Below are 18,407 nucleotides of genomic sequence, written 5' to 3' on the forward strand. Positions count from 1 at the left end.
GCCATAAGTCGGAATCGACTTGAAGGCAGTTCATTTACATTTTATTTTGAGGAAAGGAGAAGATCCCCCCTGGCTTTGGCAGAACCTTGAGATATTGCCCAAATTAGTAATGTGATATTGGGTTACCTGGACCTGTTATTAAGGGGCCAAGACAATTTTCTGTTACAGAAACACTCTGTATGAGTTTTATTACTTCACAGACATCTTTGAGATCCCACTGGACAGGCCTGGCACTATTGGGAAATTGCTGATGGTCCAAGCCCTCAGGAGGGCCCACTACTGACCCAAAATGCGGGCCAAAGCCACTTGGGCCTGGTAGTCCTCTCAGCTCTGGGTGGTTTCTGGTTTTCCTTTGCCCAGTATTGGCACCTGGGAGGCTATGGCTGGCGTCCATCCATTTCCATGCCACCAAAATAAATCTGAGGCTCCAGCACGGCATCATTGCAGAGCAATGGACCCAGAGTCAGTCAGGGAATTAAAATGGTAGATGTCAGCCGCAGTGCTTACTAACTAATTAGCTTCTTTGTTACTGCCACTGTCAAAATAAAGGGAGTCTGGGGGAAGGCCACTGTCGAGGATCCCATCAAACCTGGCTCCAGCCTTGAGGCTGGAATTCTTCTCTAGATCATAGAATAGTAGAGTTGGAAGGGCCTATAAGGCCATCAAGTCCAACCCCCTGCTCAATGCAGGAATCCACATCAAAGCATTGCTGACAGATGGCTGTCCAGCTGCCATCAGTAAAATAATAAACCTTCCTCTATAGCTAATGGCTTGCATCACTTGCTTTAGGTGTATTTTGCTCACCTTGTTCCTTGCTCTAAGTGTGACATCTCTTGCTCATTCCTGCTTTCTGGTTGTAACATACTGCAATATGCCTAGGACAGGGTGCCTAATCCACAAAAAGACTGAGATGCAGTAAAGGTTTGATCTACGGGCCCACTGTTTTGAGGCAAGTTTTAGACTAAATCTACCAGGTCCATGACTAAGAATTTAGAAACAAGTTTTTTTTTCTTTTTAAAGTATAGCAAATGTTTTGAAACACTAAATCTTGTTCTGCTGTTTTGTGAGTTCTAGAGTAATAATTAAGGGTCAGTCCTTGACAATCAAGAGTCTTTGGTCACATACCTTCTCTTCTCCGCATTGGCCCTTTCCATGTTTTCCCTTATCACCTCATCTGCTAAACCCTGCCAAGCAGTTTAAGTATGAGCACCCTGTTTAGGCATTTAAAAAGAAGTTTAATAATGTTATAATCTTTTGATGAATTTACTTTTTTACTCTGTTTGTCCACATGTTTTTTTTTTCCAATTAATTTTTATTCTAATTTTCAAAACCAAAATAATACAAAAAGAAAACAACACAAATCAATAACTAATACAATACAAAAAAATACATATATATAAAAATATTGACTTCCGATTTGTCATAGTTCAGCTATAAATCTATAATATATAACAAACCTATCTCTTAATAGATTATAAAATCACCTTCCTCCACCGGTTATCTTAGTTGGTTTCAAATCTCATTAACATCATATCATTTTAATATTCCACAAAAAGTCAAAGAGAAGTTTCCAATCCTTGAGATATATATCAATCAATTTTTTTTCTAAATAAACATGCCAATTAATCCAGCTCATCAAATCTACTAAATCCAGTAATTTCAAAACACTATAATTCAACTATAAATCTATAATATATAACAGACCTATCTCTTAATAGATTATAAAATCACCTTCCTCCAGCAGTTATCTTAGTTGGTTTCAAATCTCATTAACATCATATCATTTTAATCTTCCATAAAAAGTCAAAGAGAAGTTTCCAATCCTTGAGATATATGTCAATCAATTTTTTTTTCTAAATAAACATGTCAATTAATCCAACTCATCAAATCTACTGAGTCCAGTAGTTTCAAATCGCTCTTCTGTCATTATCCATATTGGGTCCATCTTCCATCTTTACGCACCCAAAAATCTTGCTGTCATAGTCATATAATAAAAGTCTGATAGGAATTTCCTCCATCACAGATATTTTCTTACCATCAAATCCAAATGTAACACTGAAGTATTGTTTCAAAGCCGCATCTCTGCTCCTCTTTTCCACATGATACACTAGTACATTTCTTGAAGGTTTTTCCATTGACACAAAACAGGGATTAATTCTATTAACTTTCTCCATTTCAAGTTCCATCAAATCCTTCCAGTCCAGGAATTTTTTTGAACCGATAATATCTTTATCTCCAATCTCTTCAATTCCTTCAGAGACAGCGCTGTATTCCAAACTGTAATATTTATCTCCAGGATCCGTCACAACCAGGAAATCCAAATCTTTTTTCATGTCCATATTTAAGCCAATCTCCATAGATTGAACCTTGCCTTTAATTTCTCTTTCATCCTTTTTTTCTTTTCCAGATCTATCTTTATTCTCCTTTCTCATAGAATCCTGAGTTTCTTTCAGCTCCTGTCTCATTTCATGAAATTCAGTTCTCCACGCTTGTCTATTATTTCTCAGTTCTTGTTTTATTGAGTTAATCCCATCCATTATTTTCTGAAGCATGTCTAGAAATAAAGTCCCTTCTTGTACATCCATGATCTTCTTAATTGCCATTCTTAAAACCAAAAGAACAAAACTCCTTCAATTTTCAATGTCCCAAGCAAAGAGCAGTTTATTTCTTTATCCAGTTACAAAGGAGTTAATCTTTCCAACCAACTAACGTCACACGCTAGACAGTCCTTATCTCTTAAATGTCCAGACGTGCAAAAACAGCTTTTAGTTCACAGCGTCCAAATAACTAGTAGCAGAGAGAATGAGCAGATTCGTCAACAACAAAAAAGTAGATGAGAAAAAATAGTCCCTTATATATATTACACAAAAGTCTTGTAAATCAAAAAGATTTCTTATCTCTCCCAATCAGAAAGCTCTCATCCGTTGTAATCTTTAAAACGCAATTTTCCATGTCAGCTTTTTGCAATAATAATAAAAAAAAGATAAGCTATTTATATTTTTTTCCCCCTTAGTTCCGTAAATAAAGAAGGAAAGTCTTACCTCATCTAGGTTATCTTAATTGCTGTTACTTTGACAAATCTCTTTAGCTATATAGATAAGAAAATGATAAATGTAGACAGGAGGTTTGCCTGCTAGTCCGTTAAAAAAAAACGGGTCACTTATCCAGCTGAGCTAGCATAAAATCCTCGCTCTGTCTGAACTGCTGGAAGAAAGACAATTCTGACGAATTCCAGGCTCCAACAATCAAAACAAAACTATGTGGCAGATCTCACGCTTCTTCCTTATCTGGAAGAAATCATCCCCAGTCAGAAAAAACCCTTCTGACTGAATTTAAAACTGGATAAGTTTCATCCAAGATGGGAGCCCGTCTCAGAGGCAGCACAGGCGGAGGGATCCTCCTGGGAAGTTATTTGTCCACATGTTTGAACAAATATTCCTTTAACCTCAATGGAAGACCAGGGCTAAAATGTTTTTTTTTAAAAAACAAACAAACTTGTGAATGGAACCAATTAAGGACTTTTAAATATAGACAACTTGCTAACTGTTAGAGCAGTAGGACAATGGAAACAATTACCTAAGGAGATGGTGGGCTCTCCAACACTAGAGGCATTCAAGAGGCAGCTGAACAGCCACATGTCAGGTATGCTTTAATTTGGATTCCTGCATTAAGCAGGGGATTGGACTCAGTGGCCATATAGGCCCCTTTCAACTCTATGATTCTAGATATAAAATGTAAGGAAATTTTGCACTGGAGAATTTCATCAAAAACCAGTTCTAGAGTCTATTTCTTTAACACAGTATTCGCTAACTCAGTAACATTGGAATGTCTGGGCAAATCTTGAAGTTAAGATAAAGGATAATCTCTGCACAATTTCAGGTAGAGATCAAAAGCTTCACCTCATTCTCTAATAAAAAGGGACAGACCCACACTTCCAGGAGAGTGGCTTTATGGGGTGGGACTAAATTGCATCCAGCCAAACACTGGGCACAGCTAAATAAGTATAGATGAAAAAGCAACGGCTGGGCAGAACAGCTGAAGACAATGCAGCATTTTTGCAATCTCCATTTGCATTACAGGAACTCCAAGGAGAAGTCGCTCTGCTAAATATATTTTTGTATTAGCAATCCTCAAGAAGGGCCTCCATACATGAGTGGGTTTTATTAGATAAAATAATTAGATGCGAAGAGGCAGAAACTAAGTTGCCATGATTAAGGATGCTAGATCAAACAATAAAATCAACTGTTAAAAATATCCTAGATTTTGGTAGACAGAAAATGGTTCTGAGTCCAAAACTATTATTTACCTCAATTCCTTACAATGAATTATTTAATATTTATGAGTAGTAGGCAATTTTTCAGCTTGGTACAAGGCTGGATTAGAACAAATTCAAACCATATGAAATAGTAATAATATCTTAAGTTATCAGGAGGTTACAACTGAGATGAAAGACAAGAACTATCTAAATTCCAATTTGCTATGTAACAAAGTAAACCAATTAATTTACTTGTCTCATCTCCCCCCCCCAAGGATTTGATAAGGGTGCACACTAGAGTTGCCAGGCTCAGGGCCTATTGACTGATCCCGTATCTTTAAGAGAAGAGAAAGTCAGCCAAGTGCAGGTGTTCTTGCAACACTGTAATGGGAAAAACCACAAGGTGGAATTCTCCCTTCCCATTACAGTGCTGTAAGAACACCCGCACTTGGCTTTCTCTTCTCCTAAAGATACAGGATCAGTCTCAGGCCCTGAACCTGGCAACCCTAGTGCACACAGATGTCTTCCTGGCATGCTGCTCTGTATCTTCCCCATCCTCCCTCTGAAACCTTCCCAAGCTGTTTACCTTTATTTACGTCCAGTTGGGGCAGTTGCACTTGAGTGTGGAGGCAGGCATCAGGTGCCCCATCTCCTCCACACTTTCCTCTCTCATTCCCATACACACAAAACTCAGAACCACTCCCAATAACCTGGCAGCAGCTGGAGCTCAGCCTGCCTCTCACCACTGGGCAAGGTGATGGGGTAGAGATGAGAAGCCAGTTTGCCCATATGAGATCCCCTAAAACTAAAGTCATGCAAATGAGATAACTTGTATGTCTTTCCCTGAAAAATTATGCCAGAAATCATTAGCAAACGAAACTAAGGGAACACTAGCAACAGTTCTTATCTCCTCTGTTAGAACCCAAACCAGTAACCTATGGCAAAGGAACATTCATATAACATCTGTTGCCTGCATTGCTCACCACTGTACTGCCAACTGCAGTGACAAAAGGCCAGAAAAGTGACTTCAAAGAGAAAGCAATTCCCTGTTGTTCTTCCTCTTCCAACTCATGAGAAATAAGACAATTAACTCAGGAACGCATGTCCCCTAAGACTCTACCCAAATACAACTGTAGGCCTGAGCAAAAATAACCTAATAAGAACATATTTCACCAGGTACACAGTCAAAGATGGTTTATACCCTCAAAGCTATAGTTTCACAAGTGCACAGTTGGCTACTTACACAGAAAAATAATGTACATCAGGTGGAGCAGTGAGGAGTGGGAGCGATACTGGCAGTAACCCTGGTGTAAGAATAGGGATGTTAAGGAAACAAGAGTGTTCCCGCTTTTTCTCCAGTATTGGGGGTTATGTAGCACATTGTTGTAGTTTGGTTCTCTAAACTGCTTGACACCAAAACTTCGCTAGGATGTTTGTCTGCCACCTTCTTTGTCGGTTTTAAAGCAACCTCTCAGGATTGTTTTATCCTGGCAGGCAGTTTTAATTCGAACTTATAAACGAGTTGCTTTATTTGCTTTTTGCTGATATGTTTTGTGATACTGTTTTATGCTGTTTGCTTGTTCTTCAGATTGTATTTTTCCTTGTTTTGCAATTTTAGATATATTTTTGTTTAAAAAGCAATTAATAGGGCTGTACATGAGTAGGCTCTGTCTGGAGTCAAGAAAAATACTGTAGTTTCAAACATTAAAATTATTATTAATAATAATTTTATTACCTGCTCTTCACCCAGAGGTCCCAGGGTGAGTTGCAACAATTTTAAAACACTTAATTCAAGCAATTAAAGACAACCTATATGTAGATAAGATGACCAAGCAGAGATAGGATGATACTGTATAGTTAAATGCCTTCCTCAGTAACACAATTGGGATTTCTAAGTAGTGGGGGCCCCCACAAAGTGTTTAATTAAATATTATTAATACTGTCTTCATTTGCTAATGCACCCAGCAAATCTAAGTAGGGTCAGGGAGGAGCACTTCCTGGTAGCTCACACTAGTGTGTGTGTGTGGGGGGGGATGCGCAGTTCTCTCTTTTGCTGTGTCAGTTCCAGGCTAGTATAGCTGATGGGTCTGAGGATTGGACCCTTCGAGAGATCTGTGGAGCTTTGGAAACAGTGGATGCAGGACTTCCCAGAAGGATTGCTCCGCCTGTGGCTGCCTCTGAGAGAGCTCTGTCTCAGAGGAAGCTTTTTTTCAGTTTAAAACCAGTCAAGAGGAAACTTTGACTGGTGTAATGTTCTCCCAGGCAAGGGTGAACCGAAGAGATTATCCTCAGAAACTTCGTTGGGCTGTCGGTGGCTGGAATTGATCAGGAATCTCCTGGGAAAGGAAGGTATACCTAACAGCCGAGGACGGAGTCAGGACTTCCAGCAAGCTGGTCTGAAAAAAGCGAGACGTTTATTTTTTTTTAAACCATCTATAACGGGCGAGCCTCCTTCTGTCTAATCTTATCATTTGGCATAAATTACTATAGCAAAAGAGATTTGTTTAAGAATCAGCAACTAAAATACCTGGGTGAGTTACACTTTCTCTTTTATACAAGGAATTAAGGAGGAGGAAAGAAAATTTAAACAACTAATTTTAATTTTCTTATGGCAAAAAGCTGGCCTGAATTTGGAATTATAAAGATTAAAACTGATGAGGGGCAACTTATCCGATGAGAAACTCTAATTTAGATGACTATTTGATTGATATATATCTGGGACTATTTTTTCTTGGACTACTTTCTTTGGACGAATCTGCTGTTCGTGTATGTTACTAATTGTTCGGTGCTGTGAACCAAATTTGTTTTGCATTCTTGGACGTGAGGGAGATAAGAACTGTGCTGGCCAGAAGTCAACAGGCTTGGAATATTAACTCTTTTGTTGTTGGGAAAAAAAAGAAATAGACTGCCTTTATGTTTGGGAACAGTGGTTAATATTAGAAATTAAAGGCTTCTTTTAAGAATGACAACCAGGAAAACAGCTAAGGCTCTGGAGCGAAGAGGTTCAACTGATGTACAGGAAGGGGCTATCTCCCTAGATATGCTTCAGAAAATAATGGATGGGATTAATGACCTGAAACAAGAAATGATACAGGACAGACAGGAGATGAAAGTTGAATTTGGCAAAATGCAACAAGAACTGAAAGATATAAAGGACCATATGAGAAAAGAAGTGGACGAGATTAAAGGTACAATTGGACAAGTAACTGAGGATGTAAAAAATACTAAAGGAAAGGTGCAAACCTTGGAGAACAGAACAGATATATTAAATGAGGAACTGGAAAAAAACTTGGACTATATGGCTGTGATGGAACTTAGAGATAAAGAACATTGTTTGAGATTTCGTGCAATTCCTGAGGAAACAGGTGAAGATATCAGAGATAAAATTGTTAACGCCTTGGTAAAATTTTTGGATTGGAATGAAGATTTGATGGAATTTGAAATAGACAAAGTTTACAGAATTAATTCCAGATATGCAATAATGAAAAAAATTCCAAGAGATGTGCTTGTCCATTTTATAAAAAAGAGGACCAGAGATATGGTTTTACAACAACATTTTAACAATGCCCTTAAAATTGATGGCAAGGAAATATTTGTGATGAAGGAAATTCCTATTAGACTTTTACGCAAGAGAAAAGAATATGCTTTCTTTACAGAAAAACTTAAACAATGTAAAATCCAATTTAGATGGGATGTTCCTGAAGGAGTGATCTTTACATTTAGACAACAGAAGTATTGATTGAATACAGTTCAAAAAGCAAGGGATTTCTTGAGAAAAGCTTCAAAAGACATGGAAGAAGACAAAATTAAACAAAGTCAACAGGAACAGGCAGAGGAAGGAAAAGAAGAGGATGGATCAATGGGAGCAACAGGTACAGACTTTTCTAAAACACACGCTTGAAGATGGATTACAAATATCTAACTTGGAATATAAATGGAGCCAATACTCCGCAGAAGAGAAAGAAAGTGTTTCACTATTTGAAAAAATTAAAATTGGATATAATTTGTTTACATGAAACTCACATCAAGAAGAAAGATTCCAAATATTTGATTTGTAAAAATTTGGGTGAAGAATTTATTTCGGCTGGATTGAAAAAAATAAATGGTGTTGTTCTCTATATTGTCTCCTAAATTGTCTCCTAAATTGATATTATCGGATATTATCGGATGATAGTGGCAGATTTGTGGGGGTTGAAATTACCTTACAGGGGATAAAAATTTTGATAGTGGGTATCTATGCCCCCAATGAAGATAAAACAAGGTTTTACACGGGACTTATGGAAAAATGGTTAGATTTCTCATATGATCACTGGTGTGTTATGGGTGATTGGAATGGAGTAATCTCACCACAAATTGACAGACTTTCTGAGAAAAACATTAAAGAGACACAGGGTAAATTACCGAAGATTTGCTTTGAGTTGATGGAAAATTTAGAATTGGTGGATACCGGGAGATACATAAATGATAACGCAAAGGAATTCACTTATTTTTCAGAAAGACACAAAGCATTCTCGAGGATTGACATGATTTGGATGTCTAAAAATCTAGTGAAAGACATCTCCAAGATGGACATATTACCAAAAACTTTCTCTGATCATAATCCTGTGATATTAACTTTTAAAAAGAAAAATCTTGGATTTAGATGGAGACTAAATGAATCTTTATTACAGAATGATAAAGTAGTACAAGAATGTAAGAAGAAATTAAAAGAGTTTTTTGAACATAATTTATATAAAGGAACAGATGAAAATATTGTTTGGGATACAAGTAAAGCATTCATGAGGGGATATTTTATTAAATGCAACTCTGAATTAAAAAAGAAGAAACAACAGAAAATGCAATTAATCTTGGAAGAAATAAAACAAAAAGAGGAAGAATTGACAAAGAATCCAACTAAAGTTTCTATTGTAAATCAAATTAAAATGTTACAGAATCAAGTATCAATGCTGACAGTGAGAGAAATTGAAAGGAAAATAAATTTTGCTAAATAAAGGACTTTTGAATTTGCAAATGAACCAGGGAAATGGTTAGCATATCAATTAAGAAAAGAACGATAAAAAAAATCTTATTTTAAAGATACAAGAAGGAGATGAAATGTTGACGGATAACGCAAAAATTCAAAAGGTTTTTCATCAGTATTATTCAACTTTATACAAGTGTCAGGAAATTCCTTCTGAAAAAATAGAAGAGTACTTATCTAAACAGAATTTGCCTAAAATTACAGATTTTCAGAGACAAGCTATTAATGGCCCTATCACGTCAAGAGAGATATCTGAAGCTATAAGTAAAATTAAATTAGGAAAGGCGCCAGGACCGGATGGGTTATCAGCAGTGTACTACAAATGTTTAGAGGAGGAACTCTTGTTACCTTTACAGTATACAATGAATTCTATTTTGCAAGAGGGGAAGATTCCTGATAGTTGGAAAAATGCTAATATAATATTAATACCTAAAGAGGAGCAGGACCTAACTAAAACAAAAAATTATTGGCCGATATCTTTATTGAATAATGATTATAAAATATTTACAATGATTTTGGCAGAAAGAATGAAAATAATATTGCAACAATTTATCCAGGAAGATCAATCGGGTTTTTTACCTAAAAGACAACTACGTGATAACGTCAGGAATGTTTTGAATGTGTTGGAATATTTAGAACAACGAAATGATAAACAAGCAGCTTTGATCTTTTTAGATGCTGAGAAAGCGTTTGATAATTTGAATTGGAAATTTATGTTTAAGGTTCTGGAGCAAATGGATTTTGGAGATAATTTTATTAAATGGATTAGATCGATTTATACATCTCAGAAGGCACAGATAATTGTCAACGGGGGCTTAACAGATTCATGTGAAATACAAAAGGGTACAAGACAGGGATGTCCGTTATCTCCCCTTTTATTTATCTTGGTCTTAGAAGTGTTGCTTAGAGATATAAGGCAAGATAAAAGGATTTCGGGATTAAAGATAAAAAAAGAAGTATATAAACTGAGAGCATTTGCTGATGACTTGATGATTGTATTAGAAAATCCTTTGGAAGGAATTAATGTATTGATGGATAAATTAAAAGAATTTGGACCGTTAGCAGGATTTAAGATTAATAATCAAAAAATAAAGATGTTGGTGAAAAATTATCTCTAAGGGAACAAAAAGAGTTAATGGACAAGACAGATTTCATAATAGAGAAAAAGAAATATCTAGGTATTATTATGACAAATAAAAATTCAAAGTTGTTTCATAATAATTATGAAAAATTATGGACAGAGATTAAGAAAGATATGTCAAGATGGGATAAACTACAGTTGTCATTAATGGGTAGAATATCTGTGATAAAAATGAATGTATTACCGAGAATGATGTTTTTGTTTCAAACAATACCTATAATATCCTCTGATTTACCTTTTAAACAATGGCAAAAAGATATTTCTAAATTTGTATGGCAGGGAAAAAAACCAAGAGTTAAATTTAAACTATTACAAGATTCCAAAGAAAGAGGAGGATTGGGACTACCAAATCTGAGACTTTATTTTGCTGCTTGTTGTTTGGTCTGGATAAAAGAATGGATTTTACTGAGGAATAAAAGACTATTGGATTTGGAGGGCCACAACCTGAAGTGGGGATGGCATGGATATCTATGGTATGACAAAGTAAAAGTTAATGTGGACTTTAATAATCATTTTATAAGACGTCCTTTGTTGAAAATATGGAATAGATATAAACCAAGGTTTTGTTCCAAAATACCATTATGTGTCTCAAGTCAAGAAGCGTTTTATAGAAGAGAAATGGCCGGAAAAGAGAAATGGTTAACTTATCAAGAACTATTAGAAAATGTGCATGGAGAATGTATAATGAAACAGAGAGAACAACTAATAAAGGAGGATATAGTTCTCAATGGTTTGCCTATTTACAATTGTTGGAAAGATATAAAATGGATAAGAAAATGTATGGTTTTGAAATAAGTAAATCTGATTTTGAAATATGTCTGTGTACAAATGATGAATGTATAATTGCGAAAATGTATAAACTTTTGTTAAAATGGAAATGGAAGAACAAGAAGTAAAAGAGTGTATGGTAAAATGGGCAAAAATTTTTGGTTATAACATACAAATGGATCAATGGGAAAATATGTGGAAAAAAGGATTGAAATGTACACTATGTTACAATCTTAAAGAAATTTTTTATAAAATGATGTATCGTTGGTACATGACTCCAGAAAAGTTGTCAAAAATGTATAGCAATGTTCCTAATGTTTGTTGGAAATGTAAACAACAAGAAGGATCATTTTATCATATGTGGTGGTTGTGTAAACAGGCGAAATCATTTTGGGCACAGATAGGTAGGATGATGCAAAAAATTCTAAAGATAAATATTCAATTAAAGCCAGAATTTTTTTTATTGGGTTTTATGGATAAACAAATAGAAAAGAAATATGGAAGAATAATATTATATATGATTACGGCAGCAAGATTATTATATGCACAAAAGTGGAAAATGGAATCAACACCAACAACGGAAGAATGGTTATTGAAATTAATGGACTTAGTAGAGATGGATAAATTGACATGCTTACTTAGAGAAAAATCGACAGATACATTTCTTAAGGAATGGAAGCCGCTCTTAGACTTTTTGCTGAAATATCAAAATGAAATGATGATAATGGGATTTGACGATTAATTAATAGCCTATGGAGAAAAGTGATCTTGTATGTATTAAGGGACAGGTTTGATATATATTATATACTTATAGCTGATCTGCGACAAATCGGAAGTCAAGATTTTTATTGTACTATTATGTTTTTGTTTTTGACTTTGTTTTGTTTTGTTTTCTGAAACTTTGAATAAAAATTATTTTTTTTAAAAAAGGAACCAGTGGATGCAGAGCCACGGGCAATTCCCAAACACCATTTTGGGACTGCTTGCTACAGCCAGCAGGAGAACTGCCAGCAGTAGCTTTCTGCACACCTAGAGCCTCCACCAAGTGATGCTTCTCTCTCCTGGCATCAAACAAAAATGTTTTAAAAAACATTTTCTTAATAAAAGTGACATTTTGGGAAAGTCTTGGGGGACAGAAAAATCTTTTGGCATCACCCACAGGAGCAGTCAATAAAAACTAAATGTAATGGGTTGTAGTCAGTGCTGCACAAGCAGACTTCCACTAATGAAATGGGACTGCCTCCTCCCCATGTGCCCCCAAATTTACCTTTGGGGGAATCCCCCAACTCTTTGGAGCAGATTTTAGAGGGTGTGCAGGGGGAGGAAAGAGAATTCCCATTTCATGAGCAGGTCTGCCACGCAAGTGAAACACCAGGACTGGAGATAGCCAAATAGCTTGTAGCCAACATCACACCGGTGCAACTTGCGACCACGCAACAGAACTTCCCCTTCCACCCCCACAAATCTGCTCCAGAGGGCTTCCCAACTCTCCAGAGCAGATTGTGGAAGTGCATGAGGGGAGGGGAAGAAGGGCAAGTTCTATTGCACAGGCGGAACATTCCACACATGCACAGACACCGGTAGATGCAACCCAATAATAATAGTTTTAAGGACGCACATTGAAAACTCTTGTAACAAAAAACTCTTTTGGCACAACAGGAGGGGACCCAGGGGGCAGCCAGTAAAAATAATTTATTTTACAATGTGAAGGGGGGCAGATATGATTCACAGGTTAACCACACTTGTAAAGGCATGATGATATTGGAAGTTTTATTTTGGATCTTTTTCCTAATCTCTAAAAAATAATCTGCCTTTCAGGATGGCTCTATTTATTTTATTTATTCATAGATCAATTCCTGTACTGCTAAATCAAGTAAAAAAAATATTCTCAAAGTGGCTACATAAAGTCGGCATAAAATCAATAGAAAAGCAAATATCAGAGTATAAAGGCAATTAATTCCACAATATTAGTTCCCCGTTAGACAAATTCACGGCAATGGCTGGCCGCTAGACATGATGGTTTTATCTCATCAATTATACCACCTTGTGGGTGCCATGGTCACAGGCAATGGGTTGGCAACTCCTGATCTATATGGTATCTCCATGTAAGAGCCAGCATGCCTCTGAATACAAACTGATGAGACGGGGGGGGGGGCAAGAGTAAACCTATGAAGTCCGCAAGAGACTTCCAACTAATCTCTGTGAGGAACGCAGTACTACAAAGCATCTTTGATGCGATCCAGCAGGACTCTTTTTAGGTTCAAACTGGGCTGACTGAACGATCCCACATACCTAAGTCTAACCTTATTTTGTTAACTACATTGAATGGCGATGGCGATGGCGGCGGCGGCAGCCCCCACCCCAAGCTCCCTCGACCTCTCAGTCGCTCCCCTCATCCCGCGACCGGCCCCGGATCACTTCACCATTCCTCTTACCTTCACATTGTTGTTTAACCGCTTCTACGCGTAGGAACGATAAGGAGACTAACCATAGACAATTTAACACGCCCGCCATTGTCGCCTTTCTATTAGCTGTAATGCTTCCGGAAGAACCACGTACGCCGGCAATGGGAAGCGCCTGCGTAGTGCGCCTGCGCAATGGGGTTGCTGGAAAAGGGTGGGAGCAAAGCGGTACGCGAGGAAAGTTCGCCGAAAAGGATTTTGAATCGCTGTTTATATTTGTCGTTATTGTTTGGATTTGTGTATTGTCTGTCTGCATAATGTACCGAGGTGGCTAATTAGTGATTACTAATGGCTTGTTTGAATGTTTCTCCCTCCTTTTTGTTTACTATGTAAAGCTCTGTGCATGTCTACTTAGAAGCAAATCCCGTTGAGATCAGTGTGGGTTAATACCAAGTAAAGGGTTACAGGATTGCAGTATTGGTTATTTATTAAGATTGATTGCTCTAGAGTTGTAAACCACAGGGGGTAGGGTTGCCAGGTCAGAAGCATCCAAAACCCAGAGATTTTGGGGGCGTGCCTGAGTGATGTCATGGGGTGGGTCCAAGTGGTATCATGGGGTGGGTCCAAGTGACATCATTAAGCATGCTACATTAAGCATCAACCAGACTTGCTTGGCGCATACAATTCATACAAAAACATTTCTCTGATTGGAAATTAAGATAGAAATCTTAGTTAAAAGATGGAGCCTGGGTAGGGAACATTTAATCTAGCCAGCCAAGGAGGGTTGGCAGCCCCCGGCCTGGAATGCCCTGCCCCTACCTTTTAACATTGAAATTTCTTTACAGATTTGACCCTTCACTTCAGAAAGAGGTCTGAGAAATGAGTAAGAAGATTCTCTACCCTTTTCTGTCTCCTCTGTGGGCTGCTATAAGCTCACTTGGTCAGCCAACCCAATTCCAGTGAATGTAATTGACAGAGAGAAAGCACATGTGGTTTGGTCTACCTTCATAGGCAGCAGCTCGGGAACAAATATAGCAGCCACGTTGCCCAGTATGTGAATTCTCTTTTACCACTATTGGGCAAGAAACAAACAACAAGGTGCATCATCAGTGGGTTTAAGAAGGTTGAACGGAGCGCATGGAACCACTGTTGTCACAACCAGTAAGATTTCAGAGCAGAGGTATTATGTGCTGATAGGGTCTCACTCATGTCAGCAATCATGCCACAGCATTTTGCACTAAATGCAGCCCCTGGGTCAGGTTATGCTGCATGGGGATTTATGTGATCTTGGCTGACTGGCTGCCAGGATTTTTTTAGTTTTGGTTTTTTGGTTAGGAATCCTGACTGGTTGTTGGATGCTTAGTTTTCTGCCTTACTCGTAAGAATCTTCTTGTTGTTGGTGTGGTATTACATTTAAGAAATCATCACTGTCTTTTTCTATTTGCATTTCATTTACCTTGTAAGAAACTGATCCGTTAGTGTGGCAGCACCTACGCTTTGGAACTCCCTGCCTATTGACATTAGCAGGAGCCTTCATTGTATTCTTTTTGGCACCTTTTAAAAATACTTTTGTTTAGGCAAGCCTAACCAGGCATGTAGAAGCTATTATGTTTTATCTATTTTTAACTCATTGTTCGTTTTATTATTTTGAATGTTTTTAAATACCTGTTGGTTTTTGCTAATAATTTTATTATTTTCCTGCTATAAACCACTTTGAGGTTTTTTACAATAAAGCAGTATATAAATGTTGTAAATAAAATAAATAAATACATTTTGGAGTCACTTCGGCTTGTGGGTCTCTTTCTGTTTTTGGACAGAGTCAGGCCATTTGGTACCATCTAGCTCAGTACTGATGACATGGACTAGCATTGGCTCTCCAGGATTCCAGGCAATAGTCTCTTCCAGAGATTGAATTTTGGACCTTTGCATGCAAAGCATGTGCCCTACCACTGAGCTACAGCCCTTTTAAAAAATGTGTATTTTAAAATTGTTCTTTTCAATTCACTAATGAATGCACAGCATATACTAGGGCAGAGCCACACCATGCATTTAAAGCACATTCAACATACATTTGAAGTACATGAATCCCACTACAGAATCCTGGGAACTAGTTTAAGGATGGAGGAAACTATAACTGTGAGAGGGAAACTTCACTTCCCAGGATTCTTTAGGGAAAATCATGTGTTTTAAATGTATTATGTGGATCTCCATTACTTCATAAAGTTTGTCTACGTATAAATAATAAATACCATACTACTAGCAGAAACCAGTAATGATTTGAAATGAAGGCTGATGAAAGTTAAAGAGGAAAGCACAAAAGCAGGACTACAGCTCAATGTCAAAAAGACTAAAGTAATGACAACAGAAGATTTATGTAGCTTTAGTTGACAATGAGGACACTGAACTTGTCAAGGATTATCAATACCTTGGCATGGTCATTAACCAAAATGGAGAAAATAGTCAAGAAATCAGAAGAAGGCTAGGACTGGGGAGGGCAGCTGTGAGAGAACTAGAAAAGGTCCTCAAATGCAAAGATGTATCACTGAACACTAAAGTCAGGATTATTCAGACCATGGTATTCCCAATCTCTATGTATGGATGTGAAACTTGGACAGTGAAAAAAGCGGGTAAGAGAAAAATCAACTCATTTAAAATGTGGTGTTGAAGGAGAGCTTTGCACATACCATGGACTGCAAAAAAGACAAATAATTGGGTGTTAGAACAAATTAAACCAGAACTATCACTGGAAGCTAAAATGATGAAACAGGTTATCATACTTTGGACACATAATGAGAACACATGATTCAGTAGAAAAGACAATAATGCTTGGAAAAACAGATGGGAGTAGAAATAGAGGAAGACCAAGCAAGAGATGGATTGATTCCATAAAGGAAGCCGCAGACCTGAACTTCCAAGATCTGAACAGGGTGGTTCATGACAGCTGCTGTAGGAGGTTTTGGAAAAGACTACCTAAAGCTCAGACTGAACCAATATAATGGAATAACCTTTGGTCTCTGCACTCACAATTTTTTTCTCTCTTCACCCCCTTTTGCCCTTAACAACCCTCTTTCAACTTTTTCAAATTGGCAAAGCCATAGAGTCCTGTTTGACACCACCCAGCTAGGCCAGTACAATGACCCCAAAGCCCCAACTGACAGAAAGCCAATGGAGGGGGGGATTCCTGCATGGTTACAGGTTTACCAACACAACCAAGGGTAGGTGGGTGGGTGGGTACCAATTCACAGACTCAGCTGAAGGGGGGGGGAGAAGCCAAGCCATACATAATTGGCTCACAGAACACCTCTCCCCAGTTAGCAAAGTTCTGTGGTTGGCTCCAGAAGAAACATCTCTTGCACAGAAGGAGATGCAAAAGGCATTTCTCTGCCCACCACCTGATTTAGGACAAGGGTATGAGTGCCTGCCCCCATTTTTTGTTATATGATATGAAAATAATAATAAATTCAAGCAGGGATCAAAGGCAGCATGTTACTTAATGACTTTTTATTTTATTTATGTATAAACATACATGTATACTGCAAAAGTATCGAAGTGGTTTTGTTGCTGGGAATCAGTAGCAAGAGAGGTTTATTGCTTTCAAGCCCTGTTTGTAAATCTTTCTGGAAGTATCTGCCTAGCCACTCCATGTTGGGGGCGGGGAGGAGGACAAAATATTGAATTATTAGACATTTGTTCTGATCCAGCAGAGCTTGTCTTATGCTCTTTTTGCCCTTTCCTTTTCCTTCGGCCTTTCCCTTTATACATTTTTTAAAAGGTGCTGGCTCTACCAAAATGCCTCTGGGAATGAAGGGCAGTGGTTGCAGCTGTGGTGGTGGTCAAAGCCCCACTGTTGCTCCCACGCCACCTAAGCTGCTAGTGCAGCTGGCAGCTTTTCAAGATGTGTTAATTTTTTTTGAAGGGAAAAAAGTAACAATGGAAGTGGAAGCCCCCTGGTTGCCTTTGCCAGCCCCTTCTCCCGAAATGATACCAAAATGGTAGCTCCCAATTCATTACCCTCAAATGGGGAGCTAAATTGCAGTTATCTGTTTTGGCCCACCCCTAGACAGACTGTAGAAAAATAATGATTGTCTAGTCATGTCATTACCCTAAAGAACAACAGGCAACAAAGGAACCTAATATTAGTAGGCAGGGAGTTCCAGAGGATGGGTGCTGCCATAGTAAAATATTGATTTCTCACAAGTGCAAAACAAGCATTATGATACTTGTAAAATGCTGGTTCTGCAGACTGAAGCAGTCAAGTGGGCACTTGATGGTAATCCTTCAAGTAACCTGGTCCCAAGCTGTTGAGGGCTTTAGATACTAACAGTAACACCTTGAATCTTACTCATGCAGCACTGGTTACAGGCACTCTATGCATGTATGCATAGCTGGCTTCAAGGAACAAGCCATCAGTATACACTGTGCATGACTGCTGGTGGGCTACTGATAGTCTAGAGATGTTTGAGCTGTTGGCCCAGAGGCTCACTCTGAACCCTGAGACTCTGGTATACAGGCCCTAATATCTAGTAGTACTAGAGCCAGAAGACATGGACAAAGATGGTCAGATGGTCATCAAAATGTTTGATATCCCCAGGCAGGCCTGAAGATTGGGGAGGGGGCTGACCCCCTAAAAAAATTCTGCCTTTTCCCCCCAAAAAATAAATAATGGAATTCATTACAGAAAAAAAATCTGGTCCCCCTACTTTTTTGGGTGCTCCCTCCCAAACTTCAGGCTGGCTACAGTCCTATTCCCAGGCCCTTCTTGATACATATGGCTGGCTATGATAATTTATATAGTGATGCTTTTATTTTATTGAGGTATGT

At 38.0% G+C, this 18,407-nt stretch overlaps 1 long non-coding RNA gene across 1 annotated transcript in view; it reads left to right on the forward strand.

Moving 5' to 3' along the window:
• Positions 1-18,407, forward strand: part of LOC133380940 (uncharacterized) — a 44,611-nt gene that overhangs the window by 16,707 nt on the left and 9,497 nt on the right. The window lies entirely within an intron of this gene.

Source organism: Rhineura floridana, chromosome 3 (assembly GCF_030035675.1).
Source record: "Rhineura floridana isolate rRhiFlo1 chromosome 3, rRhiFlo1.hap2, whole genome shotgun sequence".
In the NCBI taxonomy this organism is placed as follows: Eukaryota; Metazoa; Chordata; class Lepidosauria; order Squamata; family Rhineuridae; genus Rhineura; species Rhineura floridana.